We start from the raw sequence: 26,771 nt of genomic DNA on the forward strand, positions 1-26,771 counted from the left end.
CTTCATGTTTATTTGATATTCTTTCTTCTTTAGAGGTTTGGATTCAGCGTGCACAACCTATACTCTTCACAGGCACACCGTGATCTACAAGTACGGTGCGTACTTAAGAGAGATAAATTATTGTATTTTTAATTCAAATTTTTAACTTGTAGTTGAGATAAGGTAATCTATACTCTAGACGGATGAGCTACAATCCAAGGATATGGTTCATACCTATCCGAGGTAAATTACACTCCATCTCAATTACATCTCAATTACAAATCTCATCATTGCTACATAAAATATATATATATATATATATAATCTATTTTGCATGGTGGATTCTGAATTTTTGAGACTTCTTTCCTATTTGATTTTCTTTTGTGAATTAAATTAAAATTACTGCTTTCTTAATAATTAATTAAAATTTATCTTCTCTTTTTCTTCTAATAATTATTAAACAATTGTCCGAGATCCCTGTGGATATGATCCCAATTCACCCTAGCTATGTGATAAGTTAGAATTGGGTTTTTTTTTTTGATGCCCTGATGACATGCATCAAATTTTGACGCCATTGCTGGGGATCTTGGCACAGTTAATTTGAAAAAAAAAACATATATTTTTCAGCTTTTCAGTTTTTATTTCTTACTTTAACTTTTTTTATTGCTTCCTAACTAGATTACCTTATTTGCATAATTAATTTAATGCCTTTTAATTTTAGAGATTTTTTTTTATAACTTAGTGATTTATTGCTTAATTATTTAAATTTATTTTTTTTGCAAAACCCAAAAATATATATATATATATATATATAAATATCTATAAAAAAAAGATAAAACCATAAATCCTAAAAAAAAAAAGAGACATTTCATAACACTTAATTAATGTAGCGTAATCGAAAATATAAAAATTTTAACTCGATTGGACACCTTATTTGTTTTGCATTGTATATCCATAATTAACTTTAAGGGCACTTAACCCATTAATCAAATAAGATGGAGATTTGATCACCCTTCCTTAGCCCACAAACCATAATCTTCATTTTGCATATCTAAGCCTAACTTAAAATTAATTAGACGTTGACCACTTAGGTGTTCGAGCTCACTAGGACAAGGCACTCGACAGAGTTGGACCGGATCAGGATTGATTAGTTGACTGGTGTCTAGGAAAGGGGTTCAAGGACAAGAGCCCGAAGAAAGGTGGTTCTCTAATTAGGTCCGTTATGAAAGCACAGGGAGCCTCCCACCGATCTTACCCTTACCTGGCTAGTTACTTAGTCAGTTTCTGACTTGGAGGGCTCCAAGATAGCTTTGGCAGTTAGGAGTTGTCTAGATTTAAGATAACCTAGGATAGAAATAAATTATTTGAGTAAGTGTTTGAAAATTTTAAAATTAAAAAAAAAATCCTATAAAAATTGAAAAATTTTTATTTTAAGGTGTATGCTTGGTCGTAGATCGTTACGACCAGAAATCCTACCTTTTGATCCAGAAATAGAAAGAACCTTTAGAGCTAACAAACGAGAAATATGGACCGAAATCAGGAGAATGATCTGCCTAGACAATTGAAGGAGTATTTTACTCCTTCCACATATACCTACTCTCCTTGTATTCAAGTGCCCTCTGTAGATCCAATATGAAATTAAGTCCAGTATAATCCAAATATTACCCTCATTTTATTAACTTAGTAACAAGGATCCTTATAAGCATCTTGACGAATTTCTTGAGACATGCTCAACAGTCAAGATTCACAAATTCTCCGATGATGCCCTTATGTTGAAATTATTTTCTTTCTCACTCAAGGACAAAACCAAATATTGGCTACATACTTTGGATTCCTTGACTATATCAACCTAGGACCAGCTCCAAAGAGAATTTCTTAAGAAAATTTCTCATAGGAAAAACTAATCAAATAAGAAAAGCCATAACTAATTTTTTCCAACTAGATGGAGAAATGTTTCATGAAACATGGGAGAGGTTAAAGGAACTTATTAGAAAATATCCCCATCATGTTGTACCCAAGTGGCAGTTAGTCCAATGTTTTTATGATGGACTATCTGAAAGACACCGACAAATGGTTGATGCATCATGCGGTGGGACATTCATGCTCAAAAGTGAAGATGAGGCATGGCAACTGTTTGAAACTTTAAGTGAAAATTCATTACATCATATGTCTGCCTCTGTTAGAGACAAACCCATGTTAAACCCAAAGAGGGGTGGAATCTATGAAGTAGGAAATGCCATAGATATCCATCATAAGATAGATGAATTATCCCAAAAATTATATCGATTATTAAGTATAGGACATTCCCCTTCTCCATCTAATCAGAAGCAAGATATATGTGCACTACGTTCAAGCCGCACTCACTTTGTGAGTGAGTGTCCAACTGCACCACAGTTTCCTGAATATATACAAGAGCAAGTCCATCAAACCCAAACCACTCATAGACTAGGGAACAATCTTTATTCTAGCACGAACAATCCCTATTCTAGTACATACAACCCAGGATGGAAGAACCATCCGAATTTTTTATGAAAATCACAACCAATGATTCCTCCGATACAACAAGGATCAGGTTATCTGGGTACGACTTCTAGGCATCCACCCCAGTCACAATACCAGAACCCTCCTCAATCCACCCCAAATACCCATAGCTCAGCTTTTGAAGAAAAGGTGCTGCAAGTACTTAAAGGACTAGAAATGAACACCCAACTCCACTCCCATACACAATCAATAGCAAAGCTAGAAACCCAAATAGGATAGTTAGCAACAGCTTTTAGTAGAAGGGAGGAAGGTAAATTACCAAGTCAGCCCATCAATAACCCAAAAGGACAATACATGGCTGAGAGCTCCACCAGTCTCGAAATTTTTTTCGAACATGCCCAATCGATTATGACCCTTAGAAGTGGAAAAATCTTAAATCAATCTGAAGTAACCTAGCAACCGGAGCCACCAATACCGACCACACCAAAAAAGAAGAAACCAAAAGAGAGGGAAGAATCTGTTAACCTAGCACCTGCACTTAAGGCTCCATTTCCCAGTGCTTTAGAATCTCCTCTGTTTTTCGACAAAAAGGGTATTAAGATGAATGAAATGTTAAAACTTTTCAAACAGGTTCAAATAAACTTACCACTTCTTGATGCTATTAAGCAAGTTCCTGCATACGCCAAATTCTTTAAGGATCTGTTCACACAAAAACGAAAATTTAAGGCACAGATACCAAGAAAAATACACCTAATTGAGCAGGCCAGCTCAATTTTTCAACAAAGTACCCCATCCAAACTAAAGGATCCAGGTACCCCAATTATATCCTGTGTCATAAGGGATCTCACGATTAAAAAGGCATTATTAGATTTGGGTGCAAGTGTCAACCTTCTCCCAAGCTCTATTTATGACCTATTTGGATTTGGAGAGTTAAAACCTACAACGGTAACTTTACAACTAGCAGATCGATCTATTAAGGTATCCATGAAATACTAGAAGATGTGTTGGTGAAAGTAGATGAATTTTACTTTCCTGTTGACTTTCTTGTGCTGGATATGAAATCTGGCAGCAATCCCAGCCAAATACCAATCATTCTAGGAAGACCCTTCCTAGCAACCGCTAATGCTTGTATAAATTGTAGGATGGGGGTTATGGATGCATCTTTCGAAAACAAGAAGCTGAGATTAAATATTTTCAATGCATTTCAAGGACCACCCACATACGACCATAACGAGATCAACATGCTAGAGGAAGTTGTAGAAGATAACGCCCTTGCCTTGCTCAACTCAGATCCTTTACGGGCATGCCTAACATATCTTAGAGTAGATAATTTGGATATTGATGGGTACACTGAAGAAGTACATGCTTTGCTAGAACCTCTCAAGTTTGATACCATTCTCCCTTGGACTGTAAAATATGAGCAATTACCGACTCAATCAAGTCCTCTAGTACCATCCTTAGAAGCACCACCTATCCTAGAGCTAAAATCTCTTCCTGTCATGCTGAAATATTCTTTTCTCGGACCAATGATACTCTACCAGTGATCATTGCATCCGACCTAACCACTGACTAGGAGAAACAACTTGTAAGGGTGCTCAAAAAGCATAAAGAAGTCATAGGATGGACAATTGCTGATCTAAAGGGTATAGGTCCTCCTGTTTGCATGCATCGCATTCACTGTGAGGCTGAGGCCAAACCACATAGGGACATGCAACGAAGATTGAATCCGAATATGCGAAAAGTTGTGAAAAAGAAAGTAGTAAAATGGCTTGATGCTGGTATCATCTATCCGATTTCGGATAGCCAATGGGTTAGTCCAACCCAGGTAGTACCTAAGAAATCAGGTATTACTGTAGTAGAGAACGACAAGGGTGAGTTAATTCCTACTCGTACAACAACTGATTGGCGAGTATGTGTGGACTACCGCAAGCTGAATGCCGTCACTAGAAAAGATCATTTTCCTTTGCATTTTATTGACCAAATCTTAGAATGGCTAGCAGGACAAAGTTTCTTCTATTTTCTAGATGGATATTCAGGATATAATCAGGTTCCGGTGTTCCCTATCGATCAAGAAAAAATCACCTTCACATACCCATTTGGAATGTTCGCATTCAGACGTATGCCGTTCGATCTCTGTAATGCACCAGCCACTTTTCAATGATGTATTTTGGCCATCTTTTCTGATATGGTTGACAAATTCCTAGAGGTCTTCATGGATGATTTTTTGATATTCGGCCCTACTTTTGATGACTATCTTTAGAACCTAACCAAGATCCTTCAACAATGTGTGGAAACAAATCTGATTTTAAGTTGGGAGAAGAGCTATTTTATGGTTCGTGAGGAAATCGTGCTCGGACATATTGTATCCGAGCGAAGGATCGAAGTAGATAAAGCCAAGATTGAAGTAATTTCGAAATTACCTCCCCTAACCTCGATTAAACAAGTACGATCCTTTTTAGGCCATGCGGGTTTCTATAGGCATTTCATTAAAAATTTTAGCAAAATCACATGACCCTTGTGCAATCTCCTAGCCAAGAAAAATTCTTTCGATTTTAATGAAGATTGCATGGCTGCTTACAATACGCTCAGAACTGCCTTAACCACTGCACCAATCATAAAACCTCCAGATTGGATCCTACCGTTCGAAATTATGTGTGATGCTTCTGATAATGCTATAGGGGCAGTATTAGGGCAAAGATTTAATCGAGAACCATATGTAATATATTATGCAAGCAAAACTCTTTCAGATACCCAATTGAACTATACCACGATCGAAAAAGAGTTGCTCGCAGTTGTGTTTGCCTTAGAAAAATTTAGATCATATCTTCTGGGCTCCAAGGTCCTGGTATACTCTGATCATGCAGCACTGAAACATCTGCTATCAAAAAGGGATACAAAACCAAGGCTGATTAGATGGATCCTTCTATTAGAAGAATTTGATTTAGAAATTTAGACAAAAAGGGTTCCGAAAACTTGGTAGCAGATCATATTTCTAAGATCTTGATAGAACACAATAAAGAAGCGATCAAAGATAGGTTTCCGGACGAACAACTCTTTTCAATCTCTTCCACTGTTCTTCTTTGGTTTGCTCATATAATCAATTACTTGGCAGTGGGATAGATCCCATCTCACTGGACCCAACAAGAGAAAAAAAGATTTCTTTCCCAAGTAAAATACTATTTCTGGGAAGAACCAGAGTTGTTCAAATATTGCTCAGATCAAGTGATCCAACGTTGTGTCCCCGAGTGTGAAGTCCAAAATATTCTTACCTTCTGTCACTCGCTGGCATGTGGGGGACATTTTAGTGGAAGAAAAACTGCAGCAAAGGTGTTGCAGAGTAAATTTTACTGGCCGACACTATTCAGAGATGCACATGAATTCAGCCATAATTGCATGCGATGCCAACAAACAGGAAATATTTCAAGAAAAGATATGATGCCCCTGTCCCCTATTCTTATCGTAGAAATTTTCGATGTTTGGGAGATTGATTTCATGGGACCCTTTCCTTCCTCATTTGGATTTGAGTATATTTTGGTCGCAGTAGACTATGTTTCAAAATGGATAAAGGCAATAGCAACCAGAACCAATGATCATAAAGTTGTAATCAAGTTCATTCAACATAACATCTTTAGTCGGTTTGGATGCCCAAGAGCCATCATAAGTGACGGGGGTACACACTTCATGAATAAGCACTTTGAAAATTTAATGAAAAAATATGGAATAACCCATAAAGTTGCCACACCTTATCACCCCCTGACAAGTGGCCAAATTGAAGTCTCCAATAGGGAGATCAAACATATTCTTGAAAAAATGGTAAGACCTGATGGAAAGGATTGGTCAGCATGCTTGGATGATGCGCTATGGGCTTACCGTACGGCTTTTAAAACACCCATAGGAATGTCTTCGTATCGACTTGTCTTTGGAAAGGCTTGTCACTTACCAGTCAAATTAGAACATCGTACATTTTGGGCCATACAGAAATTTAATTTTGATATGAAAACTACAGGTTCTAATAGAAGACTCCAATTGAATGAGTTAGAAGAGCTACGCAATGAAGCGTAAGAAAGTGCTAAAATTTATAAAGCCCAAACTAAAACATACCATGATAAATTCATTGCACGAAAAACATTTGAGCCCAATCAGAAAGTATGGCTCTTCAATTCTAGGTTGCATCTTTTTCCTGAAAAACTTCGCTCATGCTGGGATGGACCCTTCATCGTGACCCAAGTATTTTCCCATGGAGCTGTAGAACTCAGAGAACCTAAACAGGGAAACACTTTTAAGGTAAATGGCCAGCGTCTGAAATCATATCTGGAAGGAATCAATGATGGACAGCTAATTGAATCTGTTGATCTAGTGGATCCAATAGAATGATACTAAGCACAATCTGACTGAAGATTTTAAACTTAACGCTCCTAGGAGGCAACCCAGCTTATGCATTTCATCTATTTTCTTTTCTTTTGCTAAGAAAACCTGAGAACGACAATCAAACAAGTTGGAGGGAGCATCCCATCTAAAACCCAAATGGAGTCACGAACAAACCACACCCGCAAAGGAAGAACCTCTTATCCGATAATAAACGAGCACATCGAACTCAGGTGGTATCTTTCCTTATAATTTTTTTTTCTATTCTATTTTTTTTCTTTTCTTCCATTAAGGACAATAGAAATAAAGACAGGGGGAAGAGAATAATTAAATTAATCAAGTCCTCAAAATATGATTATAATCAGTTTTGTGTACCAGATTTTGTCTCGAATTAAGTTAATCGGGCATTCTAATTAATGAATGATTAATGGTTTAGATAATTTTAGAAATATTAAGGGATAAATTATTAATAAAGCCCAATAAATGGTAGAGTTTGGACCAGAATACCAGAATGAATTTTGGAGTAATTCTAGAACCTTCTGCCCAATGATCTCAATAAGGAATCTACTTCATGAGGGTATAAGTGAAAAAATCGAAGTTTGCAAAAAAAAAATAAGTCCACCTTGAAGTTAAAGTTTATCCAGTTAATAAAATAGGTTTTTAGCATTTTTCACTGAGTAACCGAGCCCCTTCTCCTAAGTAAGCATTGTTATTCGCATCAAAAAGTGAGCATACAAAGAAACCTCTTGTAGAGTCAGTCTTAACTCATAGTCTTTTTGACTCGAGTAAGCCTAAGGGGTGCTCTGCACCTAATGTCCTAAAGCCAATTGGTTTGGGAGTCATTGGCCTAAAGCTCGTTACATGGATCAACTAGAAAGCTTAAGGAGTTAGGACATTGCACTGACTATACATTCAAAAAAAAAGAATAAATAGACTAAATTGCAAAAAGACACTACACTAAGCCCACAACAAGTTAGAAGACTTAAAGAATGAAGTGGAAAGTTGGTGAAAGAAAAAAACTCTAAAAATTCTATGGACTTCACTCAACCATTGATGGGTAGAATTGATAATCCGCTGAAATATTACTTTAATGGTCTAGTCGGGTATCATCTGATCTTAGAACTGTCAAGATAACTTTTAATTCAAGGACGAGTCTATACACACTACTGATTTATCTATTTTACTCAAGGATGAGTAAAAGTTCGAGTTGGGGAGTGTGATCAATACAAATTATAATGTTAGAAGCATTAAATATTATATTATTTAATCATTATTAGTCGGTATTTAATGCTTCTTAATCTCTTTTGCAGGTAATTAGGAGATTGAGTCCAAATCTAAGAAATGCTCAAAATCAAGCCTAACTCAAGTTCAGAATAAAATTCAAAAGCCCAAAATGATGGAAGGCCCAAAACCTCTTCATGCAGCCCACACAATGTACAGAAGCTTTGGTATACAAGAGTTGGTTGCATGGTCTGGTCCACAGCACATGAAGTTTGAAAAGGGAATAGTTTAAAAAGTCAACAACAAGTTTCATGTAATGGGTGATTTAAAGTAGAGACCCACATGAAAATATTAAATAAAGAAGATGTTGGCTGGGCTTGGCGTATGATCACTAAGGCATTTAAAAAGTATGTGGGACCCAGCAACTTGAATGCATGGGATGGACGTGCATTGGCAAATAGAGAGCGTGGTTTAAATTTCGTGGAAGCTATCGTAGAGAGAATGGCTAAACAAAAAATAAACACGAAAAGACACACGATTTTATGAAAAAAATACGGATAAGAAGAGGCTGTTGAGATGCGAAACAAATACGGCTTGAATGCGCAAAATAAAGTCTATAAAAAGAAGATCACAGAAGACATCATGGGGTTGACACCTTCATCATTCTTCTCCACATCAAAACCCATGTCTCTCCCTCTGTTGCCATCAAACATTTTCCAGCTGTTGTCCAAGAGTCTCCTCAGCAACAAGATGTCAGTGCGTAAGAGTTCCATGGAAGGCTAGATTTCTCCAACTCGGGAAGATGATGAAGCTGGCAACATAAATTTATTTTTTTTCTTGTATTTATTTTTCGTTGCAATGAAATAAAGAAGTATTTTATGTTTCATGTTTATTTGATATTCTTTCTTCTTTAGAGGTTTGGATTCAGCGTGCACAACCTATACTCTTCACAGACACGTCGTGATCTACAGGTACGGTGCGTACTTAAGAGAGATAAATTATTGTATTTTTAATTCAAATCTTTAACTTGTAGTTGAGATAAGGTAATCTATACTCTGGACAGATGAGCCATAATCTAAGGATATGGTTCATACCTATCCGAGATAAATTACACTCCATCTCAATTACAAATCTCATCATTGCTACATAAATATATATATATATATATAATATATTTTGCATAGTGGATTCTGAATTTTCGAGGCTTCTTTCCTATTTGATTTTCTTTCGTGAATTAAATTAAAATTACTGCTTTCTTAATTATTAATTAAAATTTATCTTCTCTTTTTCTTCTAATAATTATTAAATAATTATCCGAGATCCCTGTGGATACGATCCTGATTCACCTTAGCTACGTGATAAGTTAGAATTGGGCTTATTTTTTTTGATGCCCTGACGACGTACATCAATAATGAAACCATCAGAGATAGGTTCCCTGACGAACAACTCTTCTTAACCTCTTCTAATAATCTTTTCTAGTTTGCACACATAGTTAACTACTTGGCAGTAGGACAAATTCCGTCCCACTGGACCCAACAAGAGAAAAATAGATTCTTTTCTCAAGTAAAGTACTATTTTTGGGAAGAACCAGAATTGTTTAAAATTTGCCCAGATCAAATTATCCAGCATTGTGTCCCTGAGCATGAAGTTCAAAGTATCCTGACCTTTTGCCACTCATTAACTTGTGGGGGACATTTTAGTGGAAGAAAAACTGCAGCAAAGGTGTTGCAGAGTGGCTTTTACTGGCTGACATTGTTTAAGAATGCCTATGATTTCAGCCGTAATTGCTTGAGATGTCAACAAATAGAAAATATTTCAAAGAAAGATATGATGCCCCTATCCCCTATTTTAGTAGCAGAAGTCTTTGATGTCTGGAGAAGTGACTTTATGGGCCCATTTCTTTCCTTTTGTGGTTACAAGTATATTTTTGGTGGCAGTAGATTATGTATCTAAGTGGGTAGAAGCCATAGCAACACGAACCAATGATCATAAGATGGTAATCAGGTTTATTCAATGGAATATTATAAGCCGGTTCGATTGTCCTAGGGCTATAATTAGTGATGGGGGTATGCACTTCATAAATAGGCATTTTGAAGCATTAATGATAAAATACGGAATAACACATAGGATGGCCCAAGGTTCACCGTCTCGATACCGACAGTCGTTTCGACTGACCGATAGTATGGTTCGATATCATTCCATACCATACTGAACCGACAGCGAACCGACGAAGGCACTGGATCCGAATCGGGAGAAGAAAAAGAGAGAGAGAGAGAGAGGAAGAAAGAAAAGAAAGGAGGGGAAGGAGACAGGGCCATCAAACGGCCTCCGACTGGCCGCCGTGGTCATTGGACGGCGCAGTCCGCACGCGCAGCGTCCCTATTTTATGATTTTTTTTTAAAAAATCGAAACTTAAGTGAAGCCACTAAATGATTTTTCGACTTTATTGATTTTAATTTTTTTAAAAAAAAATTTAAATAGTGAAGTCGGTAAATAGTTTGCTGACTTCACTATTAATCTTCATTTTTAAAAAAGGAGATCGCATGAACATGGGCGATAGTCCCTGTTCCGCGACCGCGATGTCGCCCGCACCGCTTCCGCCACCCCCCTCCCCCGACATCGATGAAGCCCACATCCACGACCGCGACGCCGCCCGCTCCCATTTTCGATGATCTCTTCCCTTCTCTCTCTCTCTTTCTCGCTCATTTCAAAGCTCTATCAGACGAACCGACGAGCCGCAGATGCTTTTGCGGCCCTCCGATGGTCGCAGCGGGCCACCGCCGACCTCCAGCAGCTCCCGCCTCCCTCCCTCTCCTCCTCTCTCTTTCTCACTTTTTCTCTTTTTCCCTCCCTCCTCCGTCGGTATACCATTTGAACTAGCCGAACTGTGCCGATTCCCTACCGGTCCGGCTTAGTACGGGGTGTACCGACTGATTCGGCACAGTTCAGCATTCCATAGGATGGCCACTCCATATCACCCCCAGACCAGTGAACAGGTAGAAATCTTCAATAGGAAAATAAAGAAGATCTTACAAAAAATGATTAAGCCCGAACAAAAAGATTGACCTGAGAGATTAGATGATGCACTATGGGCTTATCGTATGCTTACAAGACCCCCATAGGAATGTCCCCTTACCGGCTTGTTTTTGAAAAACCTTGTCATCTACCGGTAGAATTAGAACATCGCGCATATTGGGAAATAAGAAAATTTTAATTTAATATAAAAAATACGGGGTCAAATAGGAGACTTCAATTGAATAAATTAGAGAAACTATGTAATGAGGCTTATGAAAGTGCTAAAATATATAAGGCTCAAACTAAAACTTACCATGATAAATTTATTTCAAGAAAAATATTCGAACCTAATCAAAAGGTATGGCTCCTTAATTTAAGTTTAAGATTTTTTTCTGGTAAACTTCGCTCGCGTTAGGATGGACTATTCATTATGATCTAAGTTTTTCCCCATAGAGCCATAGAACTTAGAGATCCAAAACAGAGAAATACTTTTAAGATAAATGGCCATTGAGTTAAACCCTATATGGATGGTATAAGAGATGGAGAGTAAATTGAAGCTGTGGAGCTGGTTGATCCGATCTATGAACCACCATAAGAAAATCGACATAGTTTGGCTAAAGGCTCTAAACTTAGCGTTTGTTGAGAGGCAACCCAGCATTTTTTTTCAAATTATCCAATTTTTATTTTATAGAAATTTAATAAGGACGACTAGCCAAGTTGGGGAAGCATCCCATCTAAGGCCCAAATGAAGTCACGAACAAATCATGCCCATAAAGGAAGAATCTGGAAATAAAGTTAGAGAGAGAATAATTAAATTAATCAAGTCCTCAAGTATGACCATAATAAGTTTTGTGTACTAGATTTTATCTCGATTTGAAGTTAATTGGACATTCTAATTGATGAGTGATTAATGATTTAGATAATTTTAGAGATATTGAGGGGCAAAGCCCAATAAATGGTAGGATTTAGATCAGAACAAGTTTTGGAGTGATTCCAGAACCTTCTACCCAATGATCTCAATGAAGAATCTACTTCATGAGGGGTATAAGTGAAAAGGTCAAAGTATGTATAAAGTCCATCTTAAAGTCTATTTAGATTAATAAAATAAATTTTTAGTATTTTTCACTTAGTAATCGGATCCCTTCGCCTAAGCAAGCGTTATGGTTTGCATCAAAAGCTGAGAATGTGAAGGAACTTTTTATAAAGTCAGTCTTAACTCGTAGTTTTTTTGACTCGAGTCAGTAAGTTTGAGAGATGTTCTACACCTAATGTCCTAAAGCCAACTGATTTGAGAGTCATTGGCTTAAAGCTCATTATAAGGGTCAACAAAAAAACTTAAGGGGTTAGGATATTGCACTAACTATACACTAAATATTAAAAAAAAAAAAGAAGAGAGAGAATAAGAGAACTAAATTGCAAGAACATACTACACCAAACCCATAGCACGTTAGAGGACTTAAAGAGTGGGGTGGAAAGTTGGCGAAAGAAAAACTCTAGAAATTTTTATGGACTTCACTCGACTACTGAATGGGTAGCATTGATAATCCGATGAAGTACCTCTTTGATGATCTAGTCGGAGATCAATTGACTTCAGAACTGCCTAGGATAACTTTTAATTCAAGGACAAGTCGGTAAACATTGCTAATTTATCTACTTTATTCAAGGACGAACAAAGTTCAAGTTGGAGGGTGTGACAAATACTTAAATTAAATCACTAAAAGTACTCAATTTTGTTTAATTGCTTCTTATTTATTAAAAATTGGATGCTCTTTAGTTTATTTTGTAGATAATTAACAGATTGGACTTAATTTGATTATGTGATGTGAGCACGGAACGGCATCCAAAATTATGAAGAAAGAGAGGACACACCAGGAATTTAAGCAAAAGTTGTTTTTGAGATTTCTTTTGGGAGCATTAAATGGGAGTGGGACCCATGGTGTATTTAAAATAAAAGGGTGGTGAGCTGGTGCATCGGCTTGGTGGTGATAAATTAAGAAACATCAAAGCAAAGAGAGAATAGGAGCCGTATGTTCATGGGCCACCTGCTATACATGTAAAGCGGTGGGGCCAACGAACATTAAATGCGCTTAGGTGATTTCTTTTGGATAAGTTTTTGGTGCATGGGCTGTGGACTCAAAGCAGCAATATGAATTGAATTTTGGATGAGACTGTGCGCTTGTGTGGGTGCTACCACGCACGCAGAGGCAAAAACAGCAAGCAGACGCATGTTGCAAGTGGGCTTCTTCACGCGAAAATAGACACGGCATCAGGCAGGCATTGAGAATAAAACGGAACAGAGCATGAGAGCGACGCGGTGCGCGATTTTGCAAAGAAAAAAAATGCAAAAAATGGAGCGAGCGCGATGGGTTGTTGGGATGCGAAGCAAATGCGATCTGAACGCATGATATGAAGTTTTTAAAAGAAAGGCCACAGAGAATGAAAGGGGAGCACTGAATATTTTTCTCCTTCCACGCCACAAACAACCAGCTACCTAAATACTCTCCAAGCCACCCCCTTTTCCTCTCATCCTCACAGCACTTTTCCTCCAAACCCAAGCCGACCACCATCCTTCTCGATGCCTCCACCATCTTTCTCCACGCCTCTCACCTACCCCTTTCTTCCACCTAAAAATCCTAAAATCACAGTCCTTTCTCTCTAGCACCATCATCCCTCCTTTTACTTTCAACCATCTTCCAGCTACTGTCCAAGAGTCTTCTCAACCCCAAGATGTCAGCAAGCAAAAATTCCATGACCGGCTAAGCTTTCCTATCTCGAAAAATCCCTCAAGTACTTGTAACAGGCAGTGTTGTTCTTGCTTTATCTTTTGTACTTCTCCTTTCTATGAAATAAAAGATATGCTTTCAATTCTCTATTTTGTATGTGTCTCTTATCTTAAATCATATTTAGAATAGTCTACACTCTTGGGACAAGCCGTGATCTACGGATACGGTTCGTGCTCTTAGAGTAGATTATCTTTAAGTACGATTCCTTTTTACCTTGTATGCATCTCATCTTGACTAGCCTATACTCCAGAGAGATGGGTCGTGATCCAACGGATACAGGTCATGCTCTCACTAGATAGGTTATATCTTGATAGATGGCATATAGATTCATTGCATAGTAGGAAGGTATTAATTGTCTGCCAGGTAACCAGGCAAAATCCCGAGATATCTCTTTGATTCTTGAACTACTTTTCCATTAGCATTTGATTTACTTCGCTTTTGTTAGTATTATTTTAGTCGATCAATCAATTTTAGTTCCTCTTTAATTCTAGTACTTGAACGTAACTCAGCCCACGATCTTCGTGGATACGAACCTGACTCGTACTATCTATATAATTAAAGTTAATGATTTATTTTTGACCACTTGCGACAGCGATCAGATGCCAACTTGTAAAGTCTATACAACCCTCAGATTCATGACCAAAATCTCTCCTAGGTCAGAGACCTAATGGAAGACAAGTAGTTTATGCCATTGGATAGCATGGAATCTCATACTAGAATCTCAACCAAGAACGAAGATCTAATCAGAGAGGAAAGGGGGAGAGGACAGCATTGGAGGAAGGATGTAGAGGTGGTGAAAAATTAAAAAAAGAGAGTGATTAAGTGAATTGCTTGCAGGAGTAAGAGAGCCTTAAGGATTTCTTGATTATTTTGAATATTAAACCCACTATAAAGATCAACAGTTGGATTTGATCCAAAAACTAAATAATAAATAAGTGATTCAACCAATAGATTAAAATCTAACAGTAAATAATCGTTTCATAGCATGACATCTATAATATATATTATTTGTTCCCATCATTTTATATATTCAATTTTTATATAATTTTATTATACAAAAAAGAATTTCAAACTATATCCAACCCAAACTAAGAGAGCGAAACCTATCCAACTCGAATAAGTGATTTTATTTACATAATTTTATTATATAAAATAAGTGATTCAACTCGAACCTGACTATTTTGCTGACCAAGCAAGTTAATTCCAAGCTAAATTTCAAGCAGACACAAGCTAGTTTGCAAATAACTCTTTTTTTTTTCTGACACCTCTACGTGCAATATGAAGATTTATTCTCATTTGCCCAAGTCAAAGGCAAAACCCTTTGCATCTTGACAATTTGATGTATCCAAATTTAATACAAAAAGAAACCCTCAAATGGTTTGGAAAGTGCTAGTTAATTAGATACTCCAATTAAAGCATTATATCCTTGTGCTCAAATTAGGGATTCCATTATTGCATGTATACCTTTGATCTTTCACCCTCATCTTTGAGATTCACTTGTTATCTTGATTTAAGTCATAGGTTATGTAGAGTTTCTTTCTTTATGCGGCATCTCAATTATAGATGAAAAAGACAGTGATATTATATAATATTAATTTTAAAAATAACAAGTTAATTTGTCTTTATTATATCCAAATCAGTGTTCAGAAGCCATTGACCTAGATAGACCCGTTTTAATTGATCGGTCACCCATCAACAATTCAACCATAGGTTGAACTAGATCATTCCATTAACCTATGACATTACAAATAGAAAAATAGAAAATAAGCAAATATTAACAAATAGTAAAAATCATAAATTTTCTAGAGAAAAAAAAGAAAAAACAAAGAAAAAGATGAAAAATTTATAATAATTATCCAATCATCTAAGTTTAAGGAAAACAACGCTCTCAAAAAACTTTTATTAAAAATGGCAAGAAAAATTTTATATGATATAAGAAAATATGATGAACTAATTGTGTTGACCCAAAGAATGATCTTGATGAATACAAAACATTGGACTATATGATGGAATTAATGGTTTGTTGAAGAGTATGTTGAGAAAATTTCAGGAAGCTCAACTCAATCTAGGAATGTCAAAGTAATTGCAAAAATTTAAGGCCAAGGAAAGCAAGTTTAAGAAGCCATGTTATAAGAAAAGTGATGGTTAAAGCCAAGGGTCGACTCCAAATTTCGAAGAGATGACTCTGACATGCAAGATCTCTAGTGACACAGAACTATGAGTCGACACCAAGTTCTGCAAGTCGACTCTCTCAGGAAAAAACGGAAAGCTACATTTTTTGGTATAATTCTCGAGCTGACTCCTTCAGACTATGAGTCAAACCCTAGTGAACTTCAAGTCAACCCCAAGTTAGTCCAAGTCAACTCCACTATGTCTGACGGCCCTAACAGCTAATTCTATAAAAGCTGCAGAAATATGCAAAAAGCTCCCAACTACTAATTTCAGCCTTCTAACGGGCAAAAACCCATTTTTGTGCCTTCTAATAGCTTTAAATGCCTACCAAACACATTGAAGAAGAAAGAGAACACAAAAACAAAGAGAAAACCTAAGATACATTGAGTGTTCATTCAAGAAAGAGTACACTTCCTAGCCACCAAACTCTTAAGATTTCAGAGAGTTCTAAGAAGAAGAAAAAGAGCATCTATTGTCAAGCTTCCTCAATAATATTCTCTCGAGCTTCAACAACTTTTTCATTTGCTCTTTAGGAGCTCTTTCTTGTGTTCCTTGATGCTTGCTCACTTTTTGCTGTAACAAGTTTTAATTGGGATTGAGGGTGCAATCGAGCCAAACCGAGTCAAGTAGTTGGAAGCTCAAGCTCGACTCAATGCAAAATACTCGGACTGAACACTCGATTCAAGATCGATCAAGCTTTAATATCCTAAGCTCAATCTTGGCTCAACAAATAATAGGCAAAACTCGAGATCGACTCAATTCGAATATCAATCGAGCCATACTCGAGCTCGAAATCGAACCTTAACCTACTAATAATATATGTTAGAAATTTTTACCAAAATAATGCTAATTTTAAAATAAATTATCAAAATAACGCTGTTTTCAAATTATTTACCAAAGTACTGCCTTCAAGCAAAATCGCCCTTATCATAAGGCGACTTTCTGTGCCGACTCAACCATCCAACGCCAACTTGAGGGGATGCGTGGACCACAAAGTTGCCCTATGATAGGACGACTATATGGGCCGCCCTATCATAAAGCGACTCATAGAGTCGCTTTAGCGTAAGGGGACTATATAAGTCGCCCTACCATCGGGCAATTCACTTATAGGGCCTGCTCCCTTCAAAACCTGAGAGCGTATTTCCTTGCGTGCATCCCTCTCCCTTCAAATCGAGACCTCTCTCCCTCTCCCTCTCGTGCATGCGGCCGAGCGGCTCTCCATCTCCCCCTCTCTCTTTCTTTCTCCCTCTCCCTCTCCTTCTCGTGCGTGCAGGCAGGCGACTCTCCCTCTCGCTCAGCTCCTCTCCATCGGTTGATTAGAAGGTAAGACGTTTATTTTGTTTTTTTTTGCTTGTTATTTTTTTTATTTCATCTTTTTTTGGTAGAGTGTGGGGAAGGAGAGCACCTAAAGGAGATTGGAGGGGTTTATTAGGTTTCGATTAGGGTTTTCTCTCAAAGCATTTGGTGCCTGTTGGTTCCTTGAGGTTTTGAGAGCTTAATCTTGCTAGAAACATGATATAATATAGTTTTTGGGTTTGGAGATTTTTTATTGAAAGGATTCTTCTTTGTGGACAAAAATTTTCAATTTATGGGTTCTGTTCTCATGATTATATGAATGATACCAAATCTATGGTCTACATTTCAATCTTAGCACTTGCACTATAGTTTTTAGGTTGGATCCCTTCATTGCTAAAGGTCTGCCTTTCAAACTTAGGGACTCAAGTTTGAAATGCATCTGCATTTCAAACTTAAGGATTCATTTTAAAAAATATGAGATGATGTTACTATATAAGGAATCTATAAATAGTGCATCATAATTTCACATATTTATGCAATTAGTTCTCACAATATTTTTTGAAAAATGGATCCAAGACTTATCACTGTAACCTTCCATTGGGATGGGAGGATCAATCGTGACGCTAACGGTGCATATTATGATGGTGGAAGGACCCAGATGGCCATGGTAGACCGTAATGCAACATACCAAGAACTTGTGCGGGTCTACTATGCTGTCAATAGATGGGACCCCAATCAATGTGGAGTTTTCTTAATGTGCAAATTTTTGATTCATATGGCTGGACAATATTTGGCTGTACCTATTAAAGATGATCAGACAATGTATACCGCCTTGGACATCCCATCATAGGAGATTTTTATGGCAGTTAAAACTTTTATCGAACCGACAGCGATAAGAGTTTCGAATGGTGGTGAACAACATGCGAGTGTGTCTCAGCCTGTATCTGCTCCACTTGCGCAGTCAGGCATGCGGGGATCTCTACTTGATGCATCTCCAATGGCCGATGAAACTGAATATGAGTATGAAGGTATCTCTGCATGTATGGTTAGTAGACCAGCAGCATTCATAACTGATAGTCCTCAATACATGATAGGGGCAAAGGCAGCATATCAACATTGGAGTAACGCCGCATTTGATGATGCGGGGGTCGATCCTAGTTATGTGGCAGCTATCATGAGCATGTGGAGCATGAATCTAACGATCCTGTATCACTTAATCAGCCACATGCATGCCATGCTCGGATTGGAGGATTGGGAACCGCAGCGGTCGATACAATTTTATTCGAAAATGAAGCCGCTACCAATTATGATGCTAATCCTACTGATGATGAAGATAAGGATGATGATGCGAAGCCTGATGGCAGTGATAGTGGGGAGTTCAGTGCAGAAGAGGATGTCCCATCACACGAGGCGCCCCATTTTCTAAATTTGGACTGGTTGATGCATCCAACGACGATGAGGCCACATCTCATGGAGCATTGTCAAAACATCCATTCTTTGATGGAAATGAAGAGTTAAGAAAGGGAATGGTATTCGGGTCGAAAGAATAGATCCAGCGCATCATGAAACAGTATGCCATTCGCACCCACCATCCTTTCAAAGTCGTCGATTCAGATAGAATTAAATGAAGCGTCATGTATAAATAGTCTGATATTTGCAGTTGGCATCTTCATGCATTTCTTCGGACCAAGATGCAGTGATGAGAGATTACGGTATATAAAGGACCACACACATGTTTGAATACAGATAAAATACGGATCATCCACAGCTTAATGTACACATGATTGCCGATATTATTAGATGATCGGTTAGGACAGAGATATCCATATCCATATCAGCCTGCCAAGCTTATGTACATGATACATGACAGTGCGAGGCATCTTACAGAAAGATGTGGATAACTAAACAACTTGTTATTGACGAGCTGTTTGAAGATTGGATGAAGTCCTATAACACATTAGATCCTTGGCTAGCTGCAGTTTGTCGTGCCAATGAGGGAACCGTGATAGATTTTTGGACATTCGATCCATGCATTTAGGGCGTCCAGTTCTACCGCCCACAGATTAGTATCGACGCAACGTATCTATACGGCCGATATAAGGATACTCTTATGATAGCTGTGAAGAGGGATGGAAATGGGAGTATCTATCCTCTGACCTTTGTCATTTGTGAAGACAAGAGCCGTAGTAGTTGGTCATGATTTTTATGACGTTTGTGCCATGACGTGGCACGTGACCGTATAGAGATTGGCATAATTTCACATCGGCACAAAAAAATATTATCTGTTATTCCAAATGAATCTATTGGATGGACAGCACTATATGAGTATCACAAATTATGTCTTAGATATATTGAGACAAACCTAAACGGTCGATTCCATGATACGATGTTTTTTACTTATTTCCATCAAACTGCGAAGCAAAATCAGCCCTGAAAGTTTGATCGAAGCATGCAATACATTGAGAGAACATGATCCAATTGCTTTCAATACCTCAAATCATTTCCATTTGACGATCCAAGTAAATGGTCACTGGAGCATGACATGGGTAGATATACGTATAAAATAATGAATACAAATCTATCTGAAAGTTTTAATAAGACATTGAAGGGGGCTCGCTCATGGCCCATTACCGCTCTTGTTTGTCTTTCTTTCGAATGCTTATCAAAGTGGTTTAGCATCAGATGTGCAATAGCAATATGGAGAAGGGAGGCCGGCAAGATGTTCACGGATAAGATTAGACAAAACCTAAATAGACGCCAGCTGAAGTCTAGGGAGCATAGTATGGTCAAGTACAATAACTAATCAGATTTGTATGAGATGCGGTTGAGACGAAGGTATTATAGCCCTGATGAACCTGATTATACACAAACAATCGATTTAGGAGGGCGCATATGCACATATCAAAAGTGGCAGTTACTGCACTACCATTGCTTCCGTTTGTTCGTTGTATGTGTCAGTGAGAACTTGGACTGAAAGCAATTCATTCACAACTGTTATACTATTGCATATTATGAGCAGTCATATGTACCTACCTTCCATCCCTCAGAAAGTCCTCGTTATTGGCCTGAGTGGACTGCACCTAGACTCATACTGCACCCGTCCACAAGACATGAAAAGGGGAGTTTATAATCGAGGAGGATCCGAAATGATATGGATGCAATGAAAAGCCAAAATATTGTACGATGTGGATTGTGAAAGGAGATAGGGCACGACCTGCGCAAATGCCCCCAACAGCACTGATTTATGTATTTGTTCATATTATGTAGACTGTCTTTATGTATCATTTATGTTCCTTTTAAAATATTTTGGTTATGTAATCATGTCATGTAAATATTTGAAAAAAATTATGAAATTATCCTATGTATCATTTATGTTGCTTATCATCTTTGATATTTCTTAGTAAGATTGTCTTTTCATTTTGTGCCCTAGACATGATAGATTCAGACTCCAACATTCACCCGAGCCCGATAGACCCTACCATGCTGTATCTCTAGATCCAACATCGCAGTGATTGTATATATTTTGGAGAGGACATGGGGCCTCTATGCTATAGACACAGAGGCTCGACTGCCACACTTGCCTAACGGCCACATAAGAGGATCCAAGAGTATCTTCATATCATTAATTTTTATGGAGTATTTAAAGTATGCGATATACAACTAGATTGGGCTCTCATCACAACCATGATAGAGCGATGGTGTCAAGAGACTCATACTTTCCACCTGCGCATCAGAGAGGTGACAATCACGTTGCAGACATTGCTGTTCTTCTCGAATTACAAATGCATGACCTGCCATCACGATACTTCGCACATCATCTAGTCGGATCTATGTGAGGAGTTATTTAGGATTAGACCACCAGAGTCGATGTTGTCAAGATCTTCGCTGAGATTTTACTAGCTTCGTGACACGTTCCACCACTTATCGGATGATACGGATGATGAGACCATGTAGAGGCATATTCAAGCATTTATTCTTTATCTTATCGATGGCCATCTGTTCACCGATAAGTTCGATTTTCACGTGCAGTTATTATACTTAACCCTGCTACGTGTCTCTACGCATGTGGGCAGTTGAGTTGAGGCGGCACTATCTTAGCCTTCTTGTATCGCGAGCTCTGCAGGGCCACCAAATCAGATGCACGTGAGATAGCTGGGTCATTGGTGTTGTTGTAGCTTTGGATATGAGAGCATTTACACATCGGATAGTTAGATAGGGTGCTCCTCGAGATAGGAGCCCACCAGCCGACGGTGGAAGGTGATGCAGTAGGGCGTGGTCCGTTAGATGAGGATGATGCTAGTTTTGAGAGCCCATTTAGTGGGATACAGCATGACCAGACTGATCCACCAAGATGCAGGTATGTGACTAGTAGCACTGATTTTATATGATAAATGACTACACATTTTTACACAATAACATATTGACTTTATTTTGGACAGATGGAGGACTCGACTGACTGGTGTTAGCAATCCGGTGCCGCACACAGTTATATACTATAGGGATCAACTTGACCAGCAGTGCGACGATCAGATGTAGGTACCTTACACATCGGAGATATTGACTGCATTGCCTGAGATATGCCAATCAGATCAGCATGTATGGAGGACATGCGCACCTCTCATTTACTTCGACATCATGAAGATCTATTGTCCGGAGTGCGTGATGCAATCGTTTGGCATGCATCAGGGCGTCCCCCCATCATGCGACACTCATGATGATTTCCACAATTTTGATTGATGAGGATGGCATCACCACGATTGGGTTCAAGAGCATCGGTAGTATATTGATGCATGGGAGCGGTGGGAGGATTTGATTGTGGTTGATCCACCCATGCTCCCTATGATGGATTATTATGATCCATATCTGAAGAGGTACAGGAGCATCACTAGACAATTCATATCGCCATTGATGAGTGAGCGGCCCGAGATAAGATTCCATCCTTTGGATAGCATGATGGATATTATGATAAGTACATTTTACTTTTGTCTCATTTTGTTATGTTGTTATTGTTATACTTATGAATAATATTTATTTTTCTTTTGATACTAACAGTTTCAGAAGATCACGTCGCTATACCATCGAGCAAGGAGCGGCTTCTATTCGATCACTATTGGATGCATGGACCAAGCACTTGCCAATGTTATGGACAGTCTTGTCGACACTATGCAAGTCATCTCTGAGAACTTTACGCTATGCCATCGATGGATGATCCAAGTACCTCATCATATGCCCAGCACACCTCATATTCTGACTTCTCGGACTTCGATCTCTCTGTAAATGATGCATCTATATCACAGAGGATGAGTGAGCCATAAGACACCTCGTACCGACCCGATGAGCAGCACGTCGATCATACGTATGAGAGGGCTAGAGGCAAGGATAGACTGAGGATTTTTTGAGGTAGACATCAGGCACATTGATAGGCCAAGCACGCCAGCACCTCCCTCCCCACTAGTCGATACCATGCCTGAACTATCACAACAGCGGCCAGAGGTGACACGCATTTATGAGAGACGGATGTAGAGGAGGCCCCAGTATCTTGATATATACGCCTCTCGATAGTTATAATACTTGTACATATTTTTTTTGCTAACAAACTTTGTAATGATCAACTATTGGTTTACATTATTTTGAAATTAATGTTACAAAATTTTTTTAATCTGAATGCGCATGCTAGAATTTTTGTTGGTTGCACAAAAAAATAATTATTGAGCTTGATACAGATTATATGGTTGGAGTTTGGGATTATCCATCATTCCTAAGATATCTTGCAATGTTAATTGTAAACATGGTTGGAGAAGTTTGAATTTGTATCTCAAGAAAGTCGAGAATTTTTGAATATATAAATATGCTTGGAGAAGGCCAAAATTGAAAATTCATCAAGTTGGAGATGCAAACAATTTTTTTTGGAAGTTTCAAAAATTAAAATTGAGAGAGTCAGTTTCGAATTTGAAGGGGCGACCCCTAGGTTGTCTCCTTTTGGATGGGACGTTGGCACAGACATTCTGGGGTTGGCACACAAAAGAGGGCGACCCATGGCACGACCCCTGTGCTAGGGGACGATCCATGGGTCAACCCTTGCTATACTTATAAAAACAGGCTTTCTATGTTGGCCTGTGAAACAATGGGGTCGACCCCTGTGCCAGGTCACCGCTGTGCCACAAGCTAGAAGAGAAATTTGAAGAACGTTTCACAGTCGCCTTATAATGGGGCAACTTATAAATTGCCCTACAGTAGGGGCCGTAGGGCGACCCATAGAGGTGCCCTATGATAGGCCGACTCATAGTGTCGACCACCTATACTTTCAGCTGGCGTTAACAATAATGAGTTAGCATAGAAAGTCATCCTGAGATAAAACGATTTTATTTTGGACTGTACTTTGGTAAATAGTTTTAAAAGAACATTATTTCGGTAATTTCTTTTAAAATGGGTATTATTTCAGTGAAAATTCTTATATATTATAATAAAAATAATATTATTAAAAATAAATATAAACTCGAATAGGCTTGCGAGCTTTCGAGTCAAGTATCCTACTGCTAGAGCTCAACTCGAGCTCAATAATAACCAAGTCAAGCTCGAGTAGCTCACAAGTAGCTCAATTCGTTTGCATGGTTGATGGGATTACAACTTAAGGAAAAAGCCAATTCAAGTCTTGAATTGGATTATATCTTTGTACAAGCCTAGAAGTGGTTTAGGAGAGTGGTTTTGGTTGATTTCCATTAATAAAATCAATTGGATTTGATTGTGAGTCCAAGTAAAAAAATCGAGCTATAATCTTGAAGGGATTATAGTGGAATTCCTAAGAGAGTACTTGCGGAGTAAACATAGGTACTGAGTTTGGCATCGAAGTACTATAAAATTATGTTTGCATGTGCTCTTGTTTACTTCTATCCTGCTCTCATTTGCATCTACATACTTATAGTTTTAATTTACTGCTTTCACTGTATCTTCATTTTATACACTTTAGATTAAGCATATACTTGCTTTAATTTTTTTTTAAAAAAATCAATTCACCCTCCCTCTTGGGTTATCTATCTTGGCAACATATTGATATTTATTGATTATTGTAAATAAAAAAAATATCAAAAATAATAAATAATTCCCATTTTCTATTACAAAGAAAAGTAACATATCTTTTATCAAAAGAATTGATTATTCAAATATCATAATTTATTTAATATTGTTTCATCCAAGAACATAAATTTATTATAAGCATAATAAAAGATGATAATAAAACCACAACAAAGCCATTTTGGTGATTCCATGATTGTTGCGTGAGCTCAAAATATTTTTGATAGTTGGTTTCTTCACCTGACTTAGACAAGCGGAGTCCAAGTTGACTTGCTCGGATCAACCAATTCAACCATTCAACCACGTCAAACAAATCTATTAGAATCTCGAATCTCAAGTGACCTGGCCCATTAGGGCTCATAAAAGACGAGTCTACAACCTACTTGACCCTTCTAAGTCACCAAACAACAATCTAAACGCAAATTAGGATTAAAGACAGCTGGTTTTCTCTCCCATGGGATGAAAATCTGGATTACCCTTTTCAATCAAACAAGATATAAAGTATAATCACCCAACAAGAACTTAAATATTCTAGAATTCAAGTTTCATCATATTGGTGCATAAGTACGTACTATCTGTATCAAATGTACCATACCACACCAATACTAAACCTATACCAGTATGAGGGTGTATAGAGTGTTAATACATTGAACCTGCTCATACCGACACTATACCAACATGGAATCAATACAAGTACCAAAACTAGTATTGTGAACCTTGCTAGAAATTGTCTAAAACTAGAAAAGACAGAAAATACCAAAAAAATAGTGAATTCACTATAACTGAGAAATTGCATATGCAAGAATGAAGGCCGGATGCGTATTGATTATTTAAGAATCAATACATAACAAACTAAGAATTTTTAGCATCATTCTATAACGTCAAGGATTAAGGGTCAATCATAATCACACCATGCCATAAAATGTGTGCTTTGACATAGTTATCATCATTTTACATTACAAGAAGAACTTATCATGTACCATATTATATAGGTGACCAGCCAGCGCATCACCTTATGTTGCATCAGAATAGCCACAATACAAGTCAATGCAACTTGGTATCATATATGATGAGACTTGTGTTCAACTAAGATCTTCCAGAACTACATTATTTCACTTGGACAGGTTAGATTTCCAATTATTTCACTTGGACAAATTAGATTTCCAATTCTTGTCCAAAATTTTACTCAAGATTTGAAGTGGCTAGCCTTTTTGGGTAAGGTTCTAGGTCATTGCAAATGGTATCAAAACGGGCCCAACCCAAGGCCCATTTGGACTAAGGGACATTGCAGCATGAGCCCATTTGGAGCCCACGACAAGCTGATCATGGTGTTTGTGATTAGATCTAGCGATAACAAGCAGGCACCAAGGGGGAGTATGCAAGAACCTAAGCAAGTGCAGGTTTAGTCCCACATCCATTACATACTTAGAAGATCTTGATTCTTGGGTTTTGATACAGAGCCAAGGAACCCAAAATAATACCTTTTGGCTCACCTTTTTGGTAGCATCCTAGGTTGTGCTAGTTCAAAAAAGATTGGAGGTGGAAAAGAATTTAAATCGGCATTTAATCTAAGAGTCATGCCCAATTACTCTCTCAGAACAAAGATGCTCAAAACTATTAGTGCTCCATGAGACGAGCAAGTCTCAAATTAATCCATGTAAAACCCCTATTGGCATTCGATATTAGATCTTGTACTTATCATAATTTGCATCATTTATCTTATATCTTACCCTCTATCAAAATCATAGCATTTAGAGCAACTTCAATTTTATGGCATTAGCTTTGGAATTGAGTTAACTGTCGGTCATCAACTACTCAATTTTATGCTAGTTCAGTAATGAGCAGACTATTTAGATAGTGGATTGCACATATACAAGTTTGTAACTAACGCCCACTTGGCATTGCTCTTGGTTTATATTTTTGTCTCTAAAACTCAAGAAGAAAAATGAACTAGACTGAACAACATGCATGATGAAACCATTATGTTATTTTTTTTTCAAATTTTTGTAAAATATTTAGAGTGAAAATCTATTGATTTCAAAAAAGAGTGAGAATATAAATAAGGGATAGAAGAAGTTTCATGCAAATGCTATCCTGAACATCAATCTCCATGCAATAGTCTAATTTGCAGAAATAACATACAAACAACAACAATCCCAAATAGGTCCTAAGATGCTAGATTTGCACTGGAGCAAAGGTCCTGCTTTGAAACAATTAAAGTTTGTTTGTCACTATAATGCAATCAGAAGAGGTCTTGAGTTCAAAAATGGGTGTTCCTGATGTATCTTAGACTTTCCTGATGTATCTTAGATACTAGAATTTCTTTGAGCATATATTTCTACACTTTGTGCTTGTTGGTTTCCAATAAAATATGTCATATTTTGTCAG

At 37.7% G+C, this 26,771-nt stretch overlaps 1 protein-coding gene and 1 non-coding gene across 2 annotated transcripts in view; both read right to left on the reverse strand.

The window, feature by feature from the left end:
* LOC105045508 (COP9 signalosome complex subunit 2-like) overlaps positions 1-26,771 on the reverse strand; it is a 69,221-nt gene that overhangs the window by 37,384 nt on the left and 5,066 nt on the right. The window lies entirely within an intron of this gene.
* LOC114914254 (small nucleolar RNA R71) lies at positions 1,885-1,990 on the reverse strand. The gene has a single exon (XR_003801041.1). It is a non-coding gene; the product is annotated as a small nucleolar RNA R71 (small nucleolar RNA).

Source organism: Elaeis guineensis, chromosome 5 (assembly GCF_000442705.2).
Source record: "Elaeis guineensis isolate ETL-2024a chromosome 5, EG11, whole genome shotgun sequence".
Lineage (NCBI taxonomy): Eukaryota > Viridiplantae > Streptophyta > Magnoliopsida > Arecales > Arecaceae > Elaeis > Elaeis guineensis.